This window comes from Phocoena sinus, chromosome 15, assembly GCF_008692025.1.
Source record: "Phocoena sinus isolate mPhoSin1 chromosome 15, mPhoSin1.pri, whole genome shotgun sequence".
In the NCBI taxonomy this organism is placed as follows: Eukaryota; Metazoa; Chordata; class Mammalia; order Artiodactyla; family Phocoenidae; genus Phocoena; species Phocoena sinus.
This window is the reverse complement of record NC_045777.1, coordinates 55793834-55815879: the sequence shown is the minus strand read 5'-3', so window position 1 is coordinate 55815879 and position 22046 is coordinate 55793834. Positions and strand designations below refer to the sequence as shown.

Genomic DNA, 22046 nt, shown 5'->3' with positions numbered 1-22046 from the left:
TCCAGATGTCCTTCAACAGATGACTGGTTAAACAAACAGTGGTCCGCATCACAGAACACTACTCAGCAATGAAAAGGAACAAAGGGTTGATGTACACAACAGCTTGGATGAATTTTCAAAGAACTATGCTGGGTAAAAGAATTCAACCCCAAAAGGTTATGAAGTGTATGATTCCATTTTTGAAATGACTAAATTTAAAAAATGGAGAACAAATCAGTGTTTGTCAAGTGTTAGAAATTGGGGGAGGTGGGGAGGGCAGATGTGGTTATAAAAGGACAAGGGAAAGAATCCTGTACTGACAGAATTTTTCTGGTAGTTGACTGTGGTGATGAACCTGCAAATCCACACGTGTGATAAAATTGCATGGAATGAAATACACCTCCCCCCACAAACACATACACCAATTAATGCAGGTAAAACTGGGGAAACCTGAAATAACATCAGCAGATCATATCAGTGCCAACATCTTGGTTGTGATACTGTATTATAATTTTGTCAAATGTTACCATTAGGGAGAACTGGATAAAAAGTACATGGAATCTCTCAGCATTATTTCTTACAACTGTATGCGACTCCACAATGATCTCAATAAACTTTTCCATCAAAAAATAAATTACACAGTTAATGTGATGAAGGCCAGTTGCGGTCAATGCTATAAAGGAAGAGAACCGAGTTTAACGTTTTTAGAAAGAAACTATACATGGTGGGGCCTGGATTTAGACTAAGGGTGAGGAAAGACTTTTTTGGAGAGGTGGCATTTCATTGGGCAACGGCGAGATGTGTAGTTGGTGAGGAGAAAGGTGGGTGGTGAGGAGTTCCAGGAAAGGAAACAGTGTGTGGCAGGGATGGAGAAAGGGTGTGCGTGCTCGGGAGCAGAAACAGGAACACCGTGGAGAGAGGGAGTCCGATGTCGGGAGGCTGCAACCCAGGATGAGGGGCCACAGGTGAGTAACTTTCCTAATCCCATATGAGAACCTAGATTCTACCCTTTCTTCTGTTGCAGGTAAAAGAGGCTCAGACAATCTATGTGAGGTCACCCACCTAGGAAGTCTCAGACCTAGCATTCAACATCAACACTACACCAAGTTCACTGTCTCGCCCCCAAAACTCTTTAAACACACATTTGCTGTTCAACCCAGCAATACCTCTCCCTAGGGATTTACCCAAGAGAGTTAAAAATGTATACTCAGGGCTTCCCTGGTGGCGCAGTGGTTGAGAGTCCGCCTGCCGATGCAGGGGACACGGGTTCATGCCCCAGTCTGGGAAGATCCCACATGCCGTGGAGCGGCTGGGCCTGTGAGCCATGGCCACTGAGCCTGCGCTCCGCAACGGGAGAGGCCACAGCAGTGAGAGGCCCGCGTACCACCAAAAAAAAAAAAAAAAAGTATATTCATAGAAATACCTAGACACAAAGGTTTATTGCAACCCTTTCATAGTCAGCAAAAACTGGAAAGAACCCAAAGATCCTTCCGCTGTTGAATAACAAACCTATTTGTAGCCACAATAGGGTGATACTCAGAAATAACAGAGAAGAACGAACTATCAGTAGACAAAACTGCATGGATGAATCTCAGATTCACTATATGCAGAGAAAGAAGTCGGACTCAAAGGCTACCTACGTAGGACTCCATCTACGTGGCTTTCTAGAAAATGCAAAACTAGAAGGACTGAAAAGTGACTGACGATTGCCAGGGCTGGGGCTGGGGACTGGCTACAGACAGACCGCAGGGAACTTTTTTGGGGTGATGGATATGTTTGATATCCTGATGGTGGTGGTGGTTATATCACTGTATGTCTTTGTTGAAACTTGCAGAACTGTATGCTAAAAAGGGCAAGTTTTATAAAATAGATAACTGACAAGAACCTGCTGTATAGCACAGGGAATTCTATTCAATACTCTGTAATGGCCTATATGGGAGAAGAATCTAAAAAACTAGAAAAGAGTGGATATATGTACAACTGATTCACTTTGCTGTACACCTGAAACTAACACAGCATTGTACGTCAACTATACGCCAATAAAAAATTTTTTAAAATAATAAAAAATAAAAATCCAAAAAAATGGGCAAGTTTTATTCTATATAAATTATACCTTGATAAACCTGACTTTGATCAAATGTGCAGGGTGAGCAGATATAGCTTAAATCCAGGGAAGAGCCCTTCTCACGTCTAGAAATTTCTGTGTAGCCCCAGGAGGCAGTGACGCGAATAAGAATCTTATTTTCAGGAGATGTAATGAAGGAAAATGGAATGAGGATACAGCTTCTGGTAGGGTGGGACAGGGAAGACCCACTCTTCCTATTCTTAGGATCCATAGATGGAGCAGAAAGACTCCGCTCTGCAAGGTGGAACACTTGACTCTAAGTAGTCACTTGTTTTGCCCGGCTGGAAAAGGGATCTCAATTCTCTGAAACATGAGTTTGCTCACTTCACAAGGATGGCAAGGATGGATGGAATGGAAGAACAGCTAAACAAAGCCAAAGTACATGTTTTGTTTTTCTTCGTCTTTGAAGAAAACCAAAACTCTGTGTTCTGTGGCCAAAGAAGTCAAACTCAGGGCTGGGATTCAAGTCCTGCTCTGAATGCAATTCCAGTGTGGAGGGAACCATATACCCTCAAACAGCTGACACAGGGCCAGCCCTCGGGCCAGAAATCACCCCAACGTCTGCTAATATGGCCCATTTGCTGCCATGGACCTGCTCTCACTAAGCCCCTGGGTTTCTCGAAGGTATTACCCTGTGGGGACCATCAATTTTCTTTTCAGCTGCCGTGAGTCACTGGGAGGTGGCTTTGAGGCAGGGATGGGTTTGGCCATTTCTGGAAGTTGCCTTTCCTCCTGTGGTTTCACCTTCAAGAAAGATGAACTCTGTGCCAGCTCCAGGGGATAGCTGGTTCAGGTCAGGCGATATTAGGATGAGCTGGCATCTTACACCCTGCCTGCCCTGTTAGCTAAGGCAACGCACCCGATCAAAGTCAGCCTGACTCTCTCAACCTGCCTCCATGCCAGACCCTCTACCCTCCACCCCTCTACCCTCTTCCCATAGTACTTTATTTTCACCTCTACTGTTGTCCTTATCATAACATATATTCATCATGCCTTCCTTCACCTGCTTCTTAAGTGCCCCATTTACCCCAAAGATGGCAAACACCCAGGGACAGGGCTGGGGTTTTGCGTTACTATAACCTGAACCCTTGACTCAGGTCTGAGTGTGACAAGAACTCAGCAAATGTCTGCTGAACAAACAAATAATAGAAAGCTTGGTGCTCGCGCAGAGAAATGAATTCAGGAACAAACCTCCAAAGAGACCACCTGGTGAAAAGCAGAAAATATCATTAACTGGAAACAAGACATTTTTGAGAAATCCACATTTCAGCTTTACCAAAGAGACATTGTAGCACTTTGCCCAAGTGACATGTTATATACAGAGAAAATGCAGCATTTATTTCTATTACGTGGAGGCTTACTCTGTAAGTTAGAGAGGTTAGATGCTCAGCATGGGGTCCCCCACGTCCAAAGATCTATGTTAAAAAAAATAAAAGAAAGAAAGAAAAGGAAAGGGAAAAAAAGAAAAAAAAAAAACATTTTAAAGAAAGAGTCACCAGAAACTTATGTCGCTTTTATAATCCGAGAAAACAGGCCTTCTTATCATCCCTCATCAGTATTCACATTTTAAAATCCAGCTCCTAAGACAACTATAACCAAATGTTTTCTTTGTTGTTGTTTTTTTTTTTTTCTTGCGGTACGCAGGCCTCTCACTGTTGTGGCCTCTCCCGTTGCGGAGCACAGGCTCCGGACGCGCAGGCTCACCGGCCATGGCTCACGGGCCCAGCCGCCCCACGGCATGTGGGATCCTCCCGGACCGGGGCACGAACCCGCGTCCCCTGCATCAGCAGACGGACTCTCAACCACTGTGCCACCAGGGAAGCCCCCAAATGTTTTTTAAAGAAAAGAAACAAAAAAAACAAGAAGAAAGCAATTGAACAATTAAACTTTAACTATTTTCATTCTCTAACCCCGATGAGAATAATTCCCTTTCGATGAGATAAATTTAGTCTGAGAGCAAGACAGCCTTAACCCAGCTGCATAATTCATTGGCAGCTTTAATCTTCAGAATGAATATTAGTGTACTTTCAGGTTTTACTGCATTTTTTAAACAAATGATATTTTAAGTTCAAAGTGAATATATCGTGAGTTGGCAGTTTGTAATACGTTTTTCCCTAAAAAGGAAATCAACATAAAATTCCTTTAGACCTTCTGATGTCAACTGCAGACTTGAGAACAAACTGAATACAGAAAATGTAGGATAGGAATGCAGACAAACAGAAGTCAACGCGATGCAGATATATTCAATAGACAGTCATGATCGACTTTTAATGAGCTGTAAAAGTATGGATGAACTTCCTTAAAAGGATATGCTAATTAATACAGGACACATCTACATGACGCAAAGGAATATATTTAGTCAATCACTGAAATGGTTTGCCTTCAAAATGTCCAACACCCCATGGTTTGTAAATGTCAAACATATATAGGAGTCTTTAGGCAGATATTATGATCTTGGGCAAATTTAAGGCTTAGCTGTCTAGAGACACAGGCAGGTTTAGTCTCTCCCTAAGTATTAATTTGGAGCCCTTGTCTATTTAGCTGGTGTATTTCCATATTTAGTCAAAAGGTGTGAGGAAGGCACACATTTGCAACTGGGTAATTCGTTGAACCAATATACCAAGTCTCACCATATCAACCATTTCCCACTTAAAACCATGTGCCTGAAATATAATACCTTAGGGTTTTAGAAACTTAGCAGAACCAAACACCTCTATGATACACTAAGCAATCTTTTTAGCTGCCTACTGATGAGTTGCATGACAGGAAAGCCTAACATTAATCTGTGTTGACCACCAATAAGGAACTGGCAAAGAATTTTTGCTTCTTTGGCACTGAAATCTTCACCTCAGTCTTAATCTTTGTTCTTTTCTACCATCTTCTCCTCCTAGCATTTTATATCCTTTTCCCCCAAGTGGGCCATCTTCTTTTAAAATAGGAATGGTTCTAGAAGGAGAACAGCTGCAAAGGATTCTCAAATCTCTAAGAGGGGGTGATACCAATTTCATCTAATGAAACTAATACCAATTTCATCTGAATAGTATTCCCATGTACTCTATAATGGACTCTGCGTCCTCGTATCAATTCAATATCTTGACTCTTCTTTGCCTGAAGAAGTATGAAGACTATGATTTTTGGACAGTGCCCGCTCCGGTAGACCCCTCTCAAGCTTCTTCGGTGTGTAAGGAACCCTGGTGTGAAGCTTAAGAACTAATGAACTCCCAGATTTAAACACTTGTATTTTCATGACCATCCAGGCTATGTTGGTTACAATGACCCCTAAACTAGCTGCATTGAATATCATGGCCTCCTCTTAACTATCTGGTGTTCAATTTGCCTTCATCCATAGAACAGCATCCATCTGGTGGCTCAGAGGAGGTTTGACCATCCCACCCAGAGATGGGGGAGCTTTCAGGAAAGGCTTCTGAGAGGAGGGGGCATCAGAGAACAAACCACAAGGGATTTTCTCTGAGTAACTGTATATGCATTGCAGTTGAATAACATGATATTTTGCTTCTTAATAATCCATCCATAACCAACAGACACCATTCCTCCAGGATGAATAACTTGTGAAAAAAAATCATTAAATAAAAGTTGGTTAATTGCATTTAAGAAATCCAACTTTTTAATGTTTCTTCTGAGAGCAGAACTGTAGTATAGTCAAGTGATCTTTTTTTATCTTTTTTTTCTTTTTCTTTTTTTTTAAGTTGCAGAATACAACATTTTCTTTCCTTAAAGGGCTGCAGACACATTCCCATTTCTTTCCATAAGAATAACTTGAAAAGGATACAAAGTTACACAATCGACAATTCACTGCACACAAACTGCTTTTGATTATATTGCCTCACAAACTAGATACTTTGCTGGGAAGCATAAAACTGTTTATCACTAAACATTTGAGATTCCACTCAGGTAATTTACACATAATTAGTCAGAAGCCCACACTTCCGAGCGGTAGCATTACGTCCTCTCTTACAGACTATTCTTAAGAACATTTTTGGTAGCATAATGAGTATTTTATGAGGCTTTGTAATCAGTCTTAAGGTAGGTGGGAACAAAGGTGAATTACTCTTCAACATGATCAAATCATTACATCATTCAGTGCAGAATAATGATGAACTGAGGTTAGGAGAGGTAACCTGCCCAGGTATTTGGAGGTATTAGGAAATTCTGGTCTTTTCCAGAGGCATAAAATGAATTAAGTGATCCCGTAGAAAGTAAAAAAAAAAAAAAAAACACGAAAGAAATCAGCCAAGGAGAAAAGTCCCCTACTTAGATTTCCGTACCCTTTGCTCTCTATCAAGGAAGGAGATGAAAACGCCAGGATATAGAGAAGGGAAGGAAAGCTAATGGTACTTTCTATCTGTGGAGTCTCTCTTCGCCCTCACAGATGCTAAGCTCTTTGGGGTCTAGTCTCGTATCTTCTAAACATCTGTCCTAAGACACAATCAAACCTTTGGTAGGAAAAACTGAGCCAACTGTCTCCAAACAGACTGACCATCACTTAAATATATAGAGTCATCGGGGAGAAGAGGAACATAGCGGGGTGGGGAAAAGTGTCACCATTTCATGATACAAAGACCAAAGCCAGAAATAGCTTGGTTTCTCGATACTGTACTGCTCTGCAGCCACACTTCAGACTTGGCACTGTGCCTCCGAGGGGTATTTCAAAATTGCCACCTTGCATGGTCCCTTCGAGTCCACAAAGCTGAGTTGTCCGGTTTCCATTTATGGGCAAGGAATTATGTTTTGGTTTCTCTTTATATTGCCTTTTCAACCAGAGAGGGTCTGTATCATGCGTTTATGCATGAAATTTAAGCAGCTTATAATCTCAGCTATATTCAGTGTATATACCATGACACAATTGTGGGTTTTTTCCCCCAGATTATTTACAAGGAGAGTCAGCAAAGCCAAGCCTTACAGCAATCCTTGGGAGATGCTGCTTGGATCCTTGGCTCCAGGACCAGTGAGACGCTATTCTCTGAGGGCTCACCAAGCTCTAAACTAGGCGACATGGAAAGGTACAGCTTCGAGATGGTCCCCTGGAGGCTGGAGATAGAAAAGTAGATTTGGACGCTGGTGGCATACACAATCAAGACAATGCCTATTAATTTTATAACTACCATCTTGGAAGACAGTGTGTCCAGGACTCCGATTGTGTTCCCCGTGTCAGCTAAGCTCAACATTTATACAGATTTCATCTCAACATTTTGTCCAAATTCAGCAGGCTTTCCGGATCATGTTCTCCCTCACTCAAGAAAGCCAAAAATTAAAAACGAAACCCAAAATAACAATTTTCATGTAATTATGGAAGCAAATGTATGTATGTCAAAAACTTAACGTTTAAGAACATGTGTGCTATACTTGTTTATGTTAATGCCTGCAAATAATAGTTCCCAATAAAAAATTGAGGAATAAATGAATGGTAAAGAACCAGAAGCAATGCACATGTCTAAAATAGGGGAAGGGTTAAGTAAAGGATAAATTGTTTGATATTTGAATATCATACAGCCACTTGAAATCAAGTTTTCAAGGAACGATGAATGGCATACACAGGAAATAACCATGGTGCAATGCTATTTTGGAACAGGTTAATAATGGATTATATAATTTCAGTTGTGTGTCTGTTTTCTCCCCTCCCTCCTTCCTTCCCTCTCTCCCTCCCTTCTTTACTCCATCCTTTCTTTCCATCCATTCATCCATCCAACCATCCATCCCAGATATAAGCGTTAAGTGCACTGGTTAATGGAAGTCCAGAGTTCTACCGGCTCAGCATTGCTTTCCCTACCCTCATCACTCCTTCTGGACCACTTACTCAGATTCTTGAGCTTCCTGAAATAGATTAGAAGCCTATGATCTCATCCAACCCTCCAAATCTGGACCATAAGGAAACTCGGTCCCAGAGAGAAGCTATGATTCACTTCATGTTAGTGTCAGTAACAAGTTCGGAACAGAGAGGTCCCTAACTCTCAGGCATTCAACATATGTATGCATCCTCTGAGCTTAGGAAGAAAATGAGTTTCTTAAGTGAACAGAGCAGTGTGTGTGTGTGTGTGTGTGTGTGTGTTGTACACTTTGCAGTTGGATTACTTCCTTATGTGTGTCCCTGAGTGAGGCAGTTAAACTTTCCAAATTTCAGTTTCCTCAACTATAAAATGGGGACAAAAAAATCATACCTCCTTTATGAGGTCACTGTAAAGATTAAAGGACTTAATATACCTAGGGTTTATAATAGTATTTACCTGGAACATAGTAATTCCTCACTCAGCCTTAGCTAATTTTATATTATTTATTAATGTTGTTATTTCTATCTGAAAGGCTACATAAATCTCTTGGATAGACAAAGGTGGTATAAGCAAAGATCTCAATTCGTTTCCTGGATTTCATAAAGCCAGTGGGAAAATTCCACACTGTGTTGTTTTCCAGTGCTCTGTGTCATTTCAAGTGTTTAAGTGCTCAGTTTTACTTAGTGGAAAGGGGTATCCTTCACCCAGCGTTCAGAAACATGGAGATTTAATAAAAAGTATGATGGACTTAAGTAATACTACAGAAAAACAGAAACAATTGATGACATATTGAGAGAATTACATAACATATTTGTGTATGGCAAATAATGAAATGATGCAGTAGCAAAGAGAGAGAATAATAAATGTGACACTGGGAAAATAAACAGTTTTATGAACAAGGCAATGAGATGGGTGTGGCAAAAGCCTTCTGAATTGTGCTCCCAGGGATGGAGGGTTTTGGTAAGACTACCAACATCCTATATTTAGAAAGAATGCTCACTTTTCATCAGAACAAAGCCTCATAAATTGCAAAAGCTATTTCTCTTACCCTTTCTCACTCATCCTCACAAAAATCCTGGAACGTAGGTGTCTCCTTTTCAGTTTCTCAGTTGAGAAAGCCAAGGTAGAAAGAGGTGAAGCAACTCGCTCTAGGTCACCCGGATTCAATGAGGGAGAGCTGGCACTTGTCCTTCCATCAAGGCCAAATCTCAGTGACTCTTTAGGCACCTGAGAATACCCCAAATGGACCCATTCTTGTTCCGAATGTATGAAAATGAAATGCTTAGAGATGAGACCCCACCAAGCCATCATCCAGAGCTTCAGTCCAACCTGAGGTCTGGTCGGGGTGTATGGAACCGGTAACCCAAAGATGCAGCAAAGAGTAGTGTTTCCATAAGCACCACAGTCTGGGATCATTGGTGAGGATGAAGGGGGAGGCGAAGGAAGGAAGGAAGGAAGGAAGGAAGGAAGGAAGGAAGGAAGGAAGGAAGGAAGGAAGGAAGAAAGGAAGGAAGGAGGGAAGGAGGGAAGGAGGGAAGGAGGGAAGGAAGGAAGGAAGGAAGGAAGGAAGGAAGGAAGGAAGGAAGGGGGGAGGGAGGGAGAGGGAGGGAAAGAAAGAAAGAGAGAGAGAGAGAAAGAGGAAGGGAGGGAGGGAAGGAGGGAGGAAAGAAGGGAGGAAGAAAGAAAGAGGAAGGAAGGAAGAAAGGAAGGAAGGAAGGGAAGGAGGGAGGGAAGGAGGGAGGGAGGAGGAAAACAAGAGCTAGACCTTCCGTGAGAGGAATATAAAGCAAGAGGATGTTCCTGAGAGGTTTCAGGAAGCGTGTGGGGAGCTTACAAACCCCAAACACAGGGGATGCATAGGCTGTGATCTCAAGCCCCCATCACCCTTTCTGCCCAGTAGTGTCTCTAATTTATAAGAAGAGTATGTAACTCCAAGGACGAGAAAGCAGCAAGAGTGTTACAAGAGAGGAGGAGGTTTCCTGGAAGGCTGGGCACCCCTGGGATATCCAGCAGGTTTATAGGCACAGGGGACAGGGTGAGAAGAGCTCCCAGGAGTAGCTCTGAGATTTTTCCCGAATGAAACTACTTAGTTATTCAGAATAAGACCGACCCTAGCAGATGGTTAGTTGCGGGAAACTACTTGACTCTCTAGAAACACGACTGCTTTGCCCCCACCCCTGTGAAAACTATTTTTTAAATCAGGGTTTCCCAACATCTGGCATGGGAGCCCTGGGTGGTAGATCAGATGGTCTTAGTTGGTAGTCACAGATCTATTTTTTTTTTTTTTTTTTTTTTTTTTTTTTGCAGTATGCGGGCCTCTCACTGTTGTGGCCTCTCCCGCTGCGGAGCACAGGCTCCGGACGCGCAGGCCCAGCGGCCATGGCTCACGGTCCCAGCCGCTCCGCGGCACGTGGGATCTTCCTGGAACGGGGCACGAACCCATGTCCCCTGCATCGGCAGGCGGACTCTCAACCACTGCGCCACCAGGGAAGCCCCACAGATTTATTTTTAATACTAAGTTACTTGCATAGTGACGCTTCAGTTTATAACACTGGGTTTCTATTTACTGCGGTGACATAAATACATTCAGATAAAAGCAAATTAATTCGACATTTAGTAAATAATAAAACAGCAATAAAACAAAAAGAAAATGGCCAACGTTATAGCAGTGGAACGGGGGTGACTGAAATGTCACCGGCCTGCGTTTAAGGGTAATTTTTAAATGGGGAAGAAAGGCACTCTATGTATGGGGGGACGGGTGTTCATGTTGGCTCTTGCCACCAAACAGCACAGTTCCAGTGGTTCCAAGTCCAAACAGCACAGTTCCAGTGGTTCCAAGTCCAAACAGCACAGTTCCAGTGGTTCCAAGTCAAGCCTGTGTCTTTGAAGCTGAGAAGATGCTTGCAAATGTTCTCACAAACACAAAGGATGGAAATCAAACGTTACACAGTGCGTGCAGATAAGAAAGGATCATGGGGCAGAATGTTCAAGTGCTCCCCATCCTCATTTAGGGGAAAAGCATGCTCAGAATATGGACTTGAATCTTATATTTAGCCTCCACGCATGATCCTTCAAAATGTGCACAATGTGATACTCTCTATTTCAGGTCTTCTTTAGAACTATGATGCAATGCAGCAAAATAAGGGAAGCTTAAATTACCTCGCTGTTTAAGCAGGGCTAATAAAGACACAGGCCCTGACTTGCAAACATCTATGTCTTCCAAATGGCTCGGGACATAGCCCCACCGTGACCCTCAAGCCTCTTCTACTTAACAGGATAGGAAGGGGGTTCCCGGATGTGGAAGGAATTTTAGTTAAAAAAAAAACGATGGTATTGAAAGGAAGGTTTTAGAGAGTTGGTCCAGAAAGGGAGAAAGTGGGGTGGTTGACAGGGAGAGAGGAGGAAGGCCAGCAAGCTAACGGTAGATGCAAACTCAAGCACCCGTTGGGATCAATCAGACGCGATAAATTATTGAAATGAACAGTAGTGAATGTTCCCAGAGCTTCTGTTTTTAAAGAGAAGGTAGAACCCAGATTTTTGTGTGATGACAACAAATTCAGTAGTCCAAGCACTATACATATGAAATAAAATAAAAGTGGGCTTTGGGCTGCTTGGAGATGAGCCAGCACTGAGCAACCACTGAATTGAAGGTAGATGTGACTTTGGCCACATCTATCTTCCTTATCATTCCCAGATGTTTTCATTTCTATTACATTTCTGAAAATTCCTTCTGTAAGGGAAAGATTTATTTAGAATAGTCAGTAGAGGGTTTTTTTTGTTGTTTTTTGGGGTTTTTTTAATCCAAAGCCGGAGAGATGCTTCTGTTGGTCACTCACATATTCGTGTGAATTGCTTTAATCAGATTGCTTTCCTGACTCACATCCAGCTGAGAGGGTCCTTTCATCTTGCCTGCTCCTCCCTGGAGGCAGAATGGAGCTGGAGCTTACAGACTCAGGGCATATATTGGCTGGGCCAGATTCCAGTAATAGCTCCACTTTTTACCAGGTAGCATTAGTTCCTCGATTTGTAAAGTGAGGTTAAAAGTACCTACCTCCTGTCCCTGGCCTGGGTAGAGTGGCGCCTGGTTGGTGGTGCCTGTCTCATATCAGCCAGGGACAAAGTAACTCCTTGTTTATCCCAGCTTGGCTTTTGGTTTGTGCCCATGTCTGGTTCATGCCCTGGAAACATGGAAAAAAAAAAAAAGTACCTACCTCCTAGGATGGCTGTTATGCATGAGGGCATCACACATGTTTGCTATTTGCATTACTAAACAGCCAAGTTAAAAAGGGGGAGTTTTAAACAAGGAGGTAAGAATATTTGCCTCTCAAGTTGATACAAGTATAAAATAATACAGGCAGACCTTGTTTTATTGTGCTTCACAGAGAGTGTCTCTTTTACAAAGTGAAGGTTTGTGGCCACCCTGTGCTGAGCAAGTCTATAGGCACCATTTTTCCCAGCGGCATTTGCTCACTTCCTGTCTCCGTGTCACATTTTGGTAATTCTCGTGATATATTTTTCATTGTTATTATATTTGTTATGGTGATCAGTGATTTTTGATATTACTATTTCAAGAAAGATTATGACTCGCTAGAGTTTCAGATGATGGTTAGCAACTTTTAGCAGTGAAATATTTTTAATTAAGGTATGTATTGACACATTGTTTTTATATATAATTCTACTGTGCATTTAATAGACTACAGTATAGTATAAATGTAACTTTTATATACACTGGGAAACCAAAAAAACTGTGCAACTTGCTTTACTGTGATGTTTGCTTTATTGTGGTGGCCCGGAACTGGACTAGTAATACCTATGAGGTGTGCCTGTATCAAATAACACGGGCAATGATGAGATGAGACGGCATCCTAACAGACTACCATTATGGGATGTACACGGCACAACTGGTTTAACCAGCAACTGCATGAAATCTATTCAAGAGGTATAAAGCTGCTCATATCTTTGACCCCAAAATAACACTTTTTAGAATTTAGTCCAAGGGAGCACTCAAGAATGTAAACAAAGGCTTACATAAAAGAATGTTCTCTGTGGCATTATTAGTAATAACAGTAAGGGAGAGGGAGACCAAAGAACAAATTCTTAAATGTCAACGGTGGAGACAAATTCTGGTGCTGTAGAAAGTTATGGAATCATTAAATATAATCTTGAAAAATGATTAATGGCATAGTAAAATGTGCATGTTTTAATGCCAAGTTAAAAACGTAGGATAAGTTTTGAAAATACAGAGTCTAATATTGTAAAGGTACACGTACGTACACACACACACACACACACACACACACACACACACACACACACACTGAACAGACCAACAAGAGAAATATTAAAATGTTGAGAGTGTGATTCCAACTATATGACTTTCCGGACAAGGCAAAACTATGGAGACAGTAAAAAGATCAATGGTTGCAAGGGGTTGGTGAGGAGGGAAGAATAGGTAGTGTACAGGGGATTTTTTAGGGCAGTGAAAATCCTCTGTATGATATCCTAATACTCTAATGGCATGTCACTATACATTTGTCCAACAAACCCAGAGAATCTACAAGACCAAGAGTGAATCATAATGCAAACTATGGACTTTCGGTGATGATGATGTATCAGTGCAGGTTCATCGATTCTAACAAATGTGCCACAGTGGTGTGGGATGTTGATATCAGGGAGGCTGTGCACGTTGAGGGCAGGAGATGTACACGAAATCTTTGTACCTTCCTCTCAATTTTGCTGTGAACCTAAAACTACTCTAATAAAATAAAGTCTGAATTAAAAAAAAAAGTTAAGAGTGATTACTTTGGGGCAACGGGCAGCTGATAAGTGATTTTTGCTTTTGCATGCGTTTCTAAATGTTTTTCAAATGAAAATATGTTGTTTTTCTAAGCAGAACATTATTAAAAATGAGTTTAAAGGGTGTGCGTGTGTGGAGTGGGAAGCATTGAGAAGTTGAAGAAAATGTGAAATAAAGAACCAAAATGCTGTATACTCTGTGAATTCTGGGTGAGAAAAAGGCTAGATCTGAGGTTGGGGTATTAATTCCCAAACAAAATATGGATAGGATTGAATTATAGTTATACGAGCTCAAGTAAAATAACTTAATGTAGTCACAAGATAACTCCAAACCATCAGGAGTGTAATCTATTGTTTATCAGCTGCAAAGCACAAGGCAACTGGTAATTCAAACTCCTCATTAGAACGTGTTACATTCCTCATTAGAACGTATTACTTCACAGGATCTTCGGAAAGAGATGTAATGCACTCCTGAGAAGGGGCGATTTGGGTTTGAGGAAGACCCACAGGTCCTCCCAGACTGCAAGTCCCAAGCCCTTTTTGCCCCAAAAGCCACGAGCAATCGGAGAGCTCGGGAGAAAGACAGCGGCCCCTACCGTCCATTCCCCACATAACATCCAAAATACTGTGAACATGCAAATTACTCCAGTGTTTCTGACTCAACTGAAGTCCTCCCGTTGCATTTAGAATAAAATCCAAACTCTTTATTATGGGGCCACGATGCTCTACTTTGCCTACCCCTTTCCAGGCCCCCTGGTCTTCTCCCTGCTCTCCTTGCTCACCCTTTTTCTGTTCTGGTGGCCCTTTGGAACCTGTTCTCTCTTGGGCACAGCTTTTCCTAACGCTGGCTTCGTTTCTTCCAGTCTCACGCCTCAGCCCAGGAACCTGTTCAAAGTGTCCTCTGAAGACGGTTTCCAGCATTATAATCCCTGTTCCAGTTAATCCCTGTACTCTAGTCATGTTTTGTTTTGTTCTCTCTTTCTACCACTTACCACTGTCTGAATTTATCTGAAGTTATTAACATTATTTTGTTTCTTTGCTGTCATATAGAGAGAAGGTAAGCTCCGTAAACACAGGGGCTTCATTTCTCTTGTGCATCACTGTTATGGACTGAATTGTATTGCCCGCCCCGCTCAGATTCACAGGTTGAACCGATAACCCCCGACGTGACTGCATTTGGAGATGGGGCCTTTGGTAGATAATTAGGTTTATATGAGGTCACGAGGGTGAGGTCCTCCTCCCTACCTTGACTTCATCCATCTTTTTCTACCATGTGAGAAAGCTGCCAGCCTGCAACCAGGAGGACTCTCACCAGAACCCGGCCATGGTGGAACCCTGCCTTGGACTTCTGGGCTCCAGAACTGTGAGAAAATAAAGTCTGTTTTGTAAGTCACCCAGTCTGTGGGATTTTGTTATGGCAGCCTGAGCTGAATCAGACAGCTAGCATACCTTTAGTGCCTAGAACGGAGGCTGGTATCTACTAGGCATTCGATAAATATTAATACAGAAAGGGTTTGGGGGTTTACAATGCTCTTGACAAAGCAGAAACAATGGGAGTGACCCACTTAAAAGTTCTGGGGGTCCCCCATTTGGAAAACACAAATGCATTCGGCCAAGAATTGCTTGCTGGGGTTGATTTGGGGAAGACAGAAAGTGTTGACTTCTTCTTGGCCTGTTGAAGCTTCCCATGTAAAGTTAAACTGGGAGGCGTAGGTTTCAAATGGACATATATTAACTTCTTAAAATAATTTTATTTTATATTGGACTGTAGTTGATTTACAATGTTGTGTTATATGTTTCAGGTGTACAGCACAGTGATTCAGTTATACATACACATGTATCTATTCTTTTTCAAATTCTTTTTCCATTTAGGTTATCACAGAATATTAAGCAGAGTTCCCTGTGCTTTACAGTAGGTCCTTGTTGGTAATCTATTTTAAATATAGTAGTGTGTATATGACTTTCTCACTAACTTTTTACGCTCCACGTGCTTTAGAATTTAGACCACGGTAGGCAAATTATGGCCCAGGAGCCATATCTGTCCCAATGTCTGTTTTTGTGCAGCCAATGAGCTAAGAATGTTTTTTTACATTTTTAAATAGTTGAGAAAAATCAAAAGAAAAAGAATCCTTCATGTCACATGAAAATCATATGAAATTTCAATTTCGGTGTCCATAAATCAAGTTTTATGGGAACACAACCATGTTTATTTGTTTATATATTCTCCATGGATGCTTTTGTGTTGCAGTAGCAGATCTGAATAATCGTGGCATGGAATGCAAGGTTCGCAACCCCTGAAATATTTGCTCTCAGGTCTTTACAAAAAAACCCAGCTCAGACACTTAATAGCTGTGTGAGTTTGGGTAAGACACTAGACTTCTCTGAGGCTTAAGTCTCCTCTTGTAAGCTGAGGGTCATGGGTTTTGTCTCACATAGCTATTGTGATTTCATCCTAATGCCTTGAAGAAATATGAAATCTGCTTTTCGCTTGCTGTGTCATTTGTTTGTACTTTAATGTTCAGTAGCTCTCCTTGGGTTTATCAATCTTGTTATTTCCTCCGGCCCAGTCCACTCCCATCTTCCTTCACATTTACCTTGTGTTTTTGAATGAACACAGCCTAGTGGATCAGTGCTTGGGGTCTGCAGTTTGGCAGCCTGACCCTTTAGTTTCTAAGCTTCCTCTCTTTTGCTGAAAAGGGGATGACAACTTTGCTTAGGGCTGCTGTAAATATGAAAGGTAACAATCATCTAGGCACGTGCCTGGCTGGGTGGGTGTGAGCTTTGGATCGTAACAAGGACTCAGCCAGATCCATCCCCAAGTTCCCTTGGTGTTTATTTTGTCCTTTCAATTTCATCATTCCTTCTCCTATCGGCCCATCACTTCTTCTAGCTCAGCCATCCCCTGTAGTCTTGGAGCCTGGACCCAGATCATCCAAGGAACACTAGGTGCCACATCCCAGAGACTCTGATTTAAACTGGGCTGTTCCAGGGCCAGGCATCAATACTCACTACAGACTCTTTAAATTGTTCTTACACCAAGCCAGGATTGAGAATCAGTGGTTCTAGTCTCTCGATACACCATTCCTGGAAGTATCAAAACTCTGGGGGATTTCAAGGGCCCACACATGCCTAATGAGAGGACCAAACAAAGCGTCTTTGACTCCCATGTGTTTCTTGGGTACTGAGGATGGTTGCCAGGTGCCTTCGTGTTGCTGGAGGTACCAGGAAAAGTGACTCATGGCTCTTGCCTCAAGTGGCTCAGAATCTAACAGAGAACACAGATGCATGTTTGAAACATCCGCAACAGGATTCAATTTGTCATTTACTGAGTGTCTAAAAAAGGCACAAGGGTGGTGGCCGGTTAGCTCAGTCGGTTAGAGCGTGGTGCTAATAAAAAAGGCACGAGGGGCTTCCCTGGTGGCGCAGTGGTTGAGAGTCCGCCTGCCGATGCAGGGGACACGGGTTCGTGCCCCGGTCCGGGAGGATCCCACATGCCGCGGAGCGGCTAGGCCCGTGAGCCATGGCCGCTGAGCCTGCGCGTCCGGAGCCTGTGCTCCGCAACGGAAGAGGCCACAACATTGAGAGGCCCGCGTAACGCAAAAAAAAAAAAAAAAAAAGGCACGAGGACAATGCAGACACTTGGTTGGGCTTCATGAGAGCCTGGCAGGGTGGTGGGGAGGGGAGAACAATCATTCTGCCTTCAAAGCCTGCGGACAACTTCAGACTCCTTCTTGTGGCCCATCACCTTCCTACCACCAGGGTACACTGGGGCCCCGGGGAATTCAACCTCTTGTCCAATGCCACCAAACTGCAGGTCCTTCCAAGCAGGTTCTGGTTTTCCAATAAGAACACTTAAGTTCCAATAAGTTTCTCTCTCCTCTCCCCTCTCTGATACTCAGTACCCGTTCACCCTAGCGTTCAGACTAACTTAGAAAAAGAAATGGATTCCCAAGCCTACGACTGCCTTTGCAACAACTCTTCTGCCCCCTCGGTGCATGCCGGGCATGGCATCTTCCCTTCAGTGATGGCCAAGACGCATGTTGATTAGCCAGCCACCTCAGTGTCCTCCCCTGTCCCCTAACAGGTGGCAGACGGTGCCTGGAGAGAGCTAGAAAGGTTATGATAATAGCCTGAGGCAGGAGGGGATAAAAGTTGGATACAGGATGAGGCGCAACGGTTGCCCCATATGCTAGGGCACCATGGGTGGATGTATAAGTGGTTGACTGCAGTAGGGATAACTCTGACATTCTTTTTCTTCCAATATATGTATCCACATCTGCCTAACATTCATCACGCATTTTTCTGTGCCCTATTTCCCAAAAATGGTTCCCCAAAGGCGGAAAACACTGAAACCTTCAAAAGAAAAGTCAACTGTTTTCCTCATTGATATAAAGAAGGAACCAGTATGGAAAAGGATAAGGAGGAAAAGACAGAGCATAAGTATGACTCGACAACAGCCACTACTCCACCCCTGAAGGAATGACTTGCAGTGGTCCTCCATCCTGTCTGTGCATTAGAATCACCTGGAGGACTTCTCACACTGTGGATGCCCAAGGGGCTTGACATTTTGACCAAATGACTCTGAAACTTTGGGAATGGGGTCTGGCATCAACACAGGGCTTTGAAACCTCTCCAAGAGGATTCTAGTGTCAGGTTCACATCATTGTACTTTGTTCTCCCAACCATCCTATGAAGTTGATATGACGATGAAGATGATGGTGGTGATGATGATGATGCCCATTTTTATCAATAAGGAAAATGATGCTCAGACTAGCCTCCCATTAGATAACTAGTAGATATCAGAGTGGAACAGTAACTTCTGAGCTTGGGTTCCTAAGCATCACGCTATACTGCTGTCTACAGAGAAGTCTTTAAACTTAATATGGCTTTAGGAAGGAACCAAGTACTGCTGGGAGCTATCTCCTTCACAGATCAAGCTTTCCTGTTGTCAGGGAGATAACGAGGGACCCATTCATTCACTTTCCCACAGCATCTAATTTTTAGCTATAAGGCACCAAACACAGACTAGGCTCTACACTAGGCTACGGAGGATAGAGTTTGCTGCCCTAAAGTCTGGGCCTCACCATATTGGTGGTGTTGATGATGGTGCAACCACAAGCCGAGATCTCTTGAGGGCCCACCATGTATCAGTTCCACTTTATACATCAAATACGGCTTCCTTTAATACTCAGCACTATTTCACAATAGAAGGTGAAGGCTCAGAGATGCGAAGTGACTCGCCCAAATTTACACAGCCGAAACATGCTAGGGCTAGAGCGGGGATCCTGGCAGCCTGGCTCTGTTGGAATGTCACCTAGAGCAGAAGTGCTGACACGATGCCACTGTTCCTCTAAATTTCTCTGTTTCCATTTTCTGTTATTCCTCAGGTTGAGTAGTACACGCCCTGCTGATCTTGGGGGGAAACTTCCTCCGTCTCCCAAATAGACTCAAATCCTTGGCAGTGAACTTTCCTGACCCTTGAAGGGACAGTGAGACACTTAACCAGAGCCTAGCACTTACCCTAATCATGTGGCCAAACCCAGTGAGTGCATCAGAATTCCCCCTGGGCCTTAATTAGATACGGGTTCCATAACTCTCATGCTGGGGTCGATAGAAAAGCAATTTTTCCATTTGGTCTCTCTGAGGACCCTGCTTTTTTGCCAGCCCAGGGAGGTAGCCCATGCATGTGGTATACCCTGAGGTCAATAAAAAGCTTTAGAATCCTTCAGGATTGAGTGGAAAATATTCTCATTATAACATTAGAAAAACTTAAAAAAAAATAAATCAATGAAGTAATGGGATATAACACCGAATGAGCCCTTTAGGTAGACTCAATTGTTTTACCCACATAAAGCCTCTGGATGACGCATAATGGAGATGCAATGAGTTACACTGAAGATGCAGCCTGGGAGATCCAAGGAGATGAGTAGCAGTTAAAGGGGGAGGGAGCATCTTAATAGGAATGAAAACAGAAACCAAAGATAATCTTATCCCCAAAGTCAAAACTAGGGGTTTCATGGGTGATTTGGAGGATGGTTGATTTTGTTTGTTTCTTTCACTGTTGTTGTTGTTGTCATGTTTTAGAGAAACTGTTCATGGAATTTTAATAAAATACATGTTGCATTATTTCACCTTTTAATTAAGATCAAGAGTGAAGCATGCCTGGATTACTGAGAAGTCTGAATTAGTAGCTAAAAGGCAATGCAGTTCTATTTCTCCTAAATGCAACAACTTTCATTAAGTTTACAGCAGGTCATTCCATGGTGATCCCGAAAGAGTTCTGATTTGATCTGGGGATAAGAATATTATTCATTCTCTCTCAAGTCACAATGTTTGAGGACCTATGTCCACGGTGTATGGTTACTTACAGAAACAAAGCAGTGAATAGAGAGTTTCTGTTCTTGTGGGTCTTACATACTACGATGAAAGATAAGCCATGCATTGCAGCAAAGTATTGGGAACAAGTAGTTGAGAGTGTGAAACTCCTAAGCCAAAGAGGGAATGGATAATACCAGTATACATTGACAGGCATTCTTTCTCCTAAAATTGTTTGCCAAGTGCCCTGTATGTATTAGGGACTTAATACACTAGGTATACGAGATTCTTATTATACACACGTACAGTTATCCTTCCTGGGAAAATGTTGTATTTTAGAAGTTTCCCTCCTTCCCCATTAACTCACTAGCTCTTGATAAAGCATGTGGCATTGTTAATATAAGTTGGCCCCATGGCTATGCAAGTGATTCATAAACATCAGAAAATGGTCACTTCACAAGTAAGTGATAAATTTTCAGAAGCTATAGGCTTGTTTATTAGGGGGAGAAAAACAAAGAGAGAAAGTAATGAAATTTAAACAGCTTTTTTTTTTAGTGTTAACAAATAAAAATTTATTAGATTTTTATTTCATAGTAAAGAACACAGGCTCATTCATCAATGTATCTAGTAATGCTTTTTATCTTAGTTTTCTCATACCATGAATTTATACCGACCACTTTCTGTTTCTCTCAGTAAATGATGTTCCGGAGTGCTTGCATCACCACTAAATGCAAATGGTTACAGGATTTTGTGCAAAAGGGAGGGGGGGCAGTCTGGCTCATTTAAAAAATAAATAAAAGAAAACACAACCCTAGGACTGTGTTATGTTTGATGTGTGCTATGAACAATTGAAACCCATTCTCTTCTGGTTCAAGATCATGGTATATAGATTGCCAGCAAACACATCAACATCACTAATCATTAGAGAATTGCAAATCAAAACTACAGTGAGGTATCACCTCCACCAGTTAGAATGGCCATCATCAAAAATCTACAAACAATAAATGCTGGAGAGGGTGTGGAGAAAAGGGAACCCTCTTGCACTGTTGGTGGGAATGTAAATTGATACAGCCACTATAGAGAACAGTATGGAGCGTCCTTAAAACACTAAAAATAGAAGTACCATATGACCCAGCAATCCCACTACTGGGCATATACCCTAAGAAAACCTTAATTCAAAAAGAGTCATGTACCACAGTGTTTACTGCAGCACTATTTACAATAGCCAGGACATGGAAGCGACCTAAGTGTCCATTGACAGATGAACGGATAGAGAAGATGTGGCACATGTATACAATGGAATATTACTCAGCCATAAAAAGAAACAAAATTGAGTTATCTGTAGTGAGGTGGATGGACCTAGAGCCTGTCATACAGAGTGAAGTAAGTCAGAAAGAGAAAAACAAATACCGTATGCTAACACATATATATGGAATCTAAAAAAACAAATGGTTCTGAAGAACCTAGGGGCAGGACAGGAATAAAGACACAGATGTAGAGAATGGACTTGAGGACACGGGGAGGGGGAAGAGTAAGCTGGGATGAAGTGAGAGAGTGGCATTGACATATATACTCTACCAAATGTAAAACAGACAGCTAGTGGGAAGCATCTGCATAGCACAGGGAGATCAGCTCAGTGCTTTGTGACCACCTAGAGGGGGTGGGATAGGGAGGGTGGGAGGGAGATGCAAGAGAGAGGGGATATATGTATGGATATATGTATACGTATAGTTGATTCACTTTGTTATACAGCAGAAACTAACAACATTGTAAAGCAGTTATACTTCAATAAAGATGTTAAAAAAAAGAAAAGATCATTTAAATGTGTGTGCCTGGGAGATGGCAGTGTTTTGGTTGGGCTTAAGCCTCTGTTTGAAGTTGGTTTCCTTCTAGCAAAAGGTTTCCACCCTTCAGTTTAACTGTATGGCATCAGAGAGGAAGCTTCTTGCCCTACTCATAACTTCAGTGTGATGGTGGGAGAGAGGTCTCTTGGTGTCAACAGTTTCTCTCCAGGTGACAGACTGATAGCTCTGGTCAACAGGGTT

General features: G+C 42.3%; 1 protein-coding gene and 1 non-coding gene across 5 annotated transcripts in view; one reads left to right on the top strand and one right to left on the bottom strand.

Annotated features, from left to right (window-relative positions):
* Nucleotides 1–22046, bottom strand: part of RBFOX1 (RNA binding fox-1 homolog 1) — a 2234275-nt gene that overhangs the window by 398429 nt on the left and 1813800 nt on the right. The gene's annotated exons all lie outside the window — the stretch shown is intronic.
* LOC116741039 lies at nucleotides 11946–12080 on the top strand. Its single transcript, XR_004346016.1, has one exon. It is a non-coding gene; the product is annotated as a small nucleolar RNA SNORA48 (small nucleolar RNA).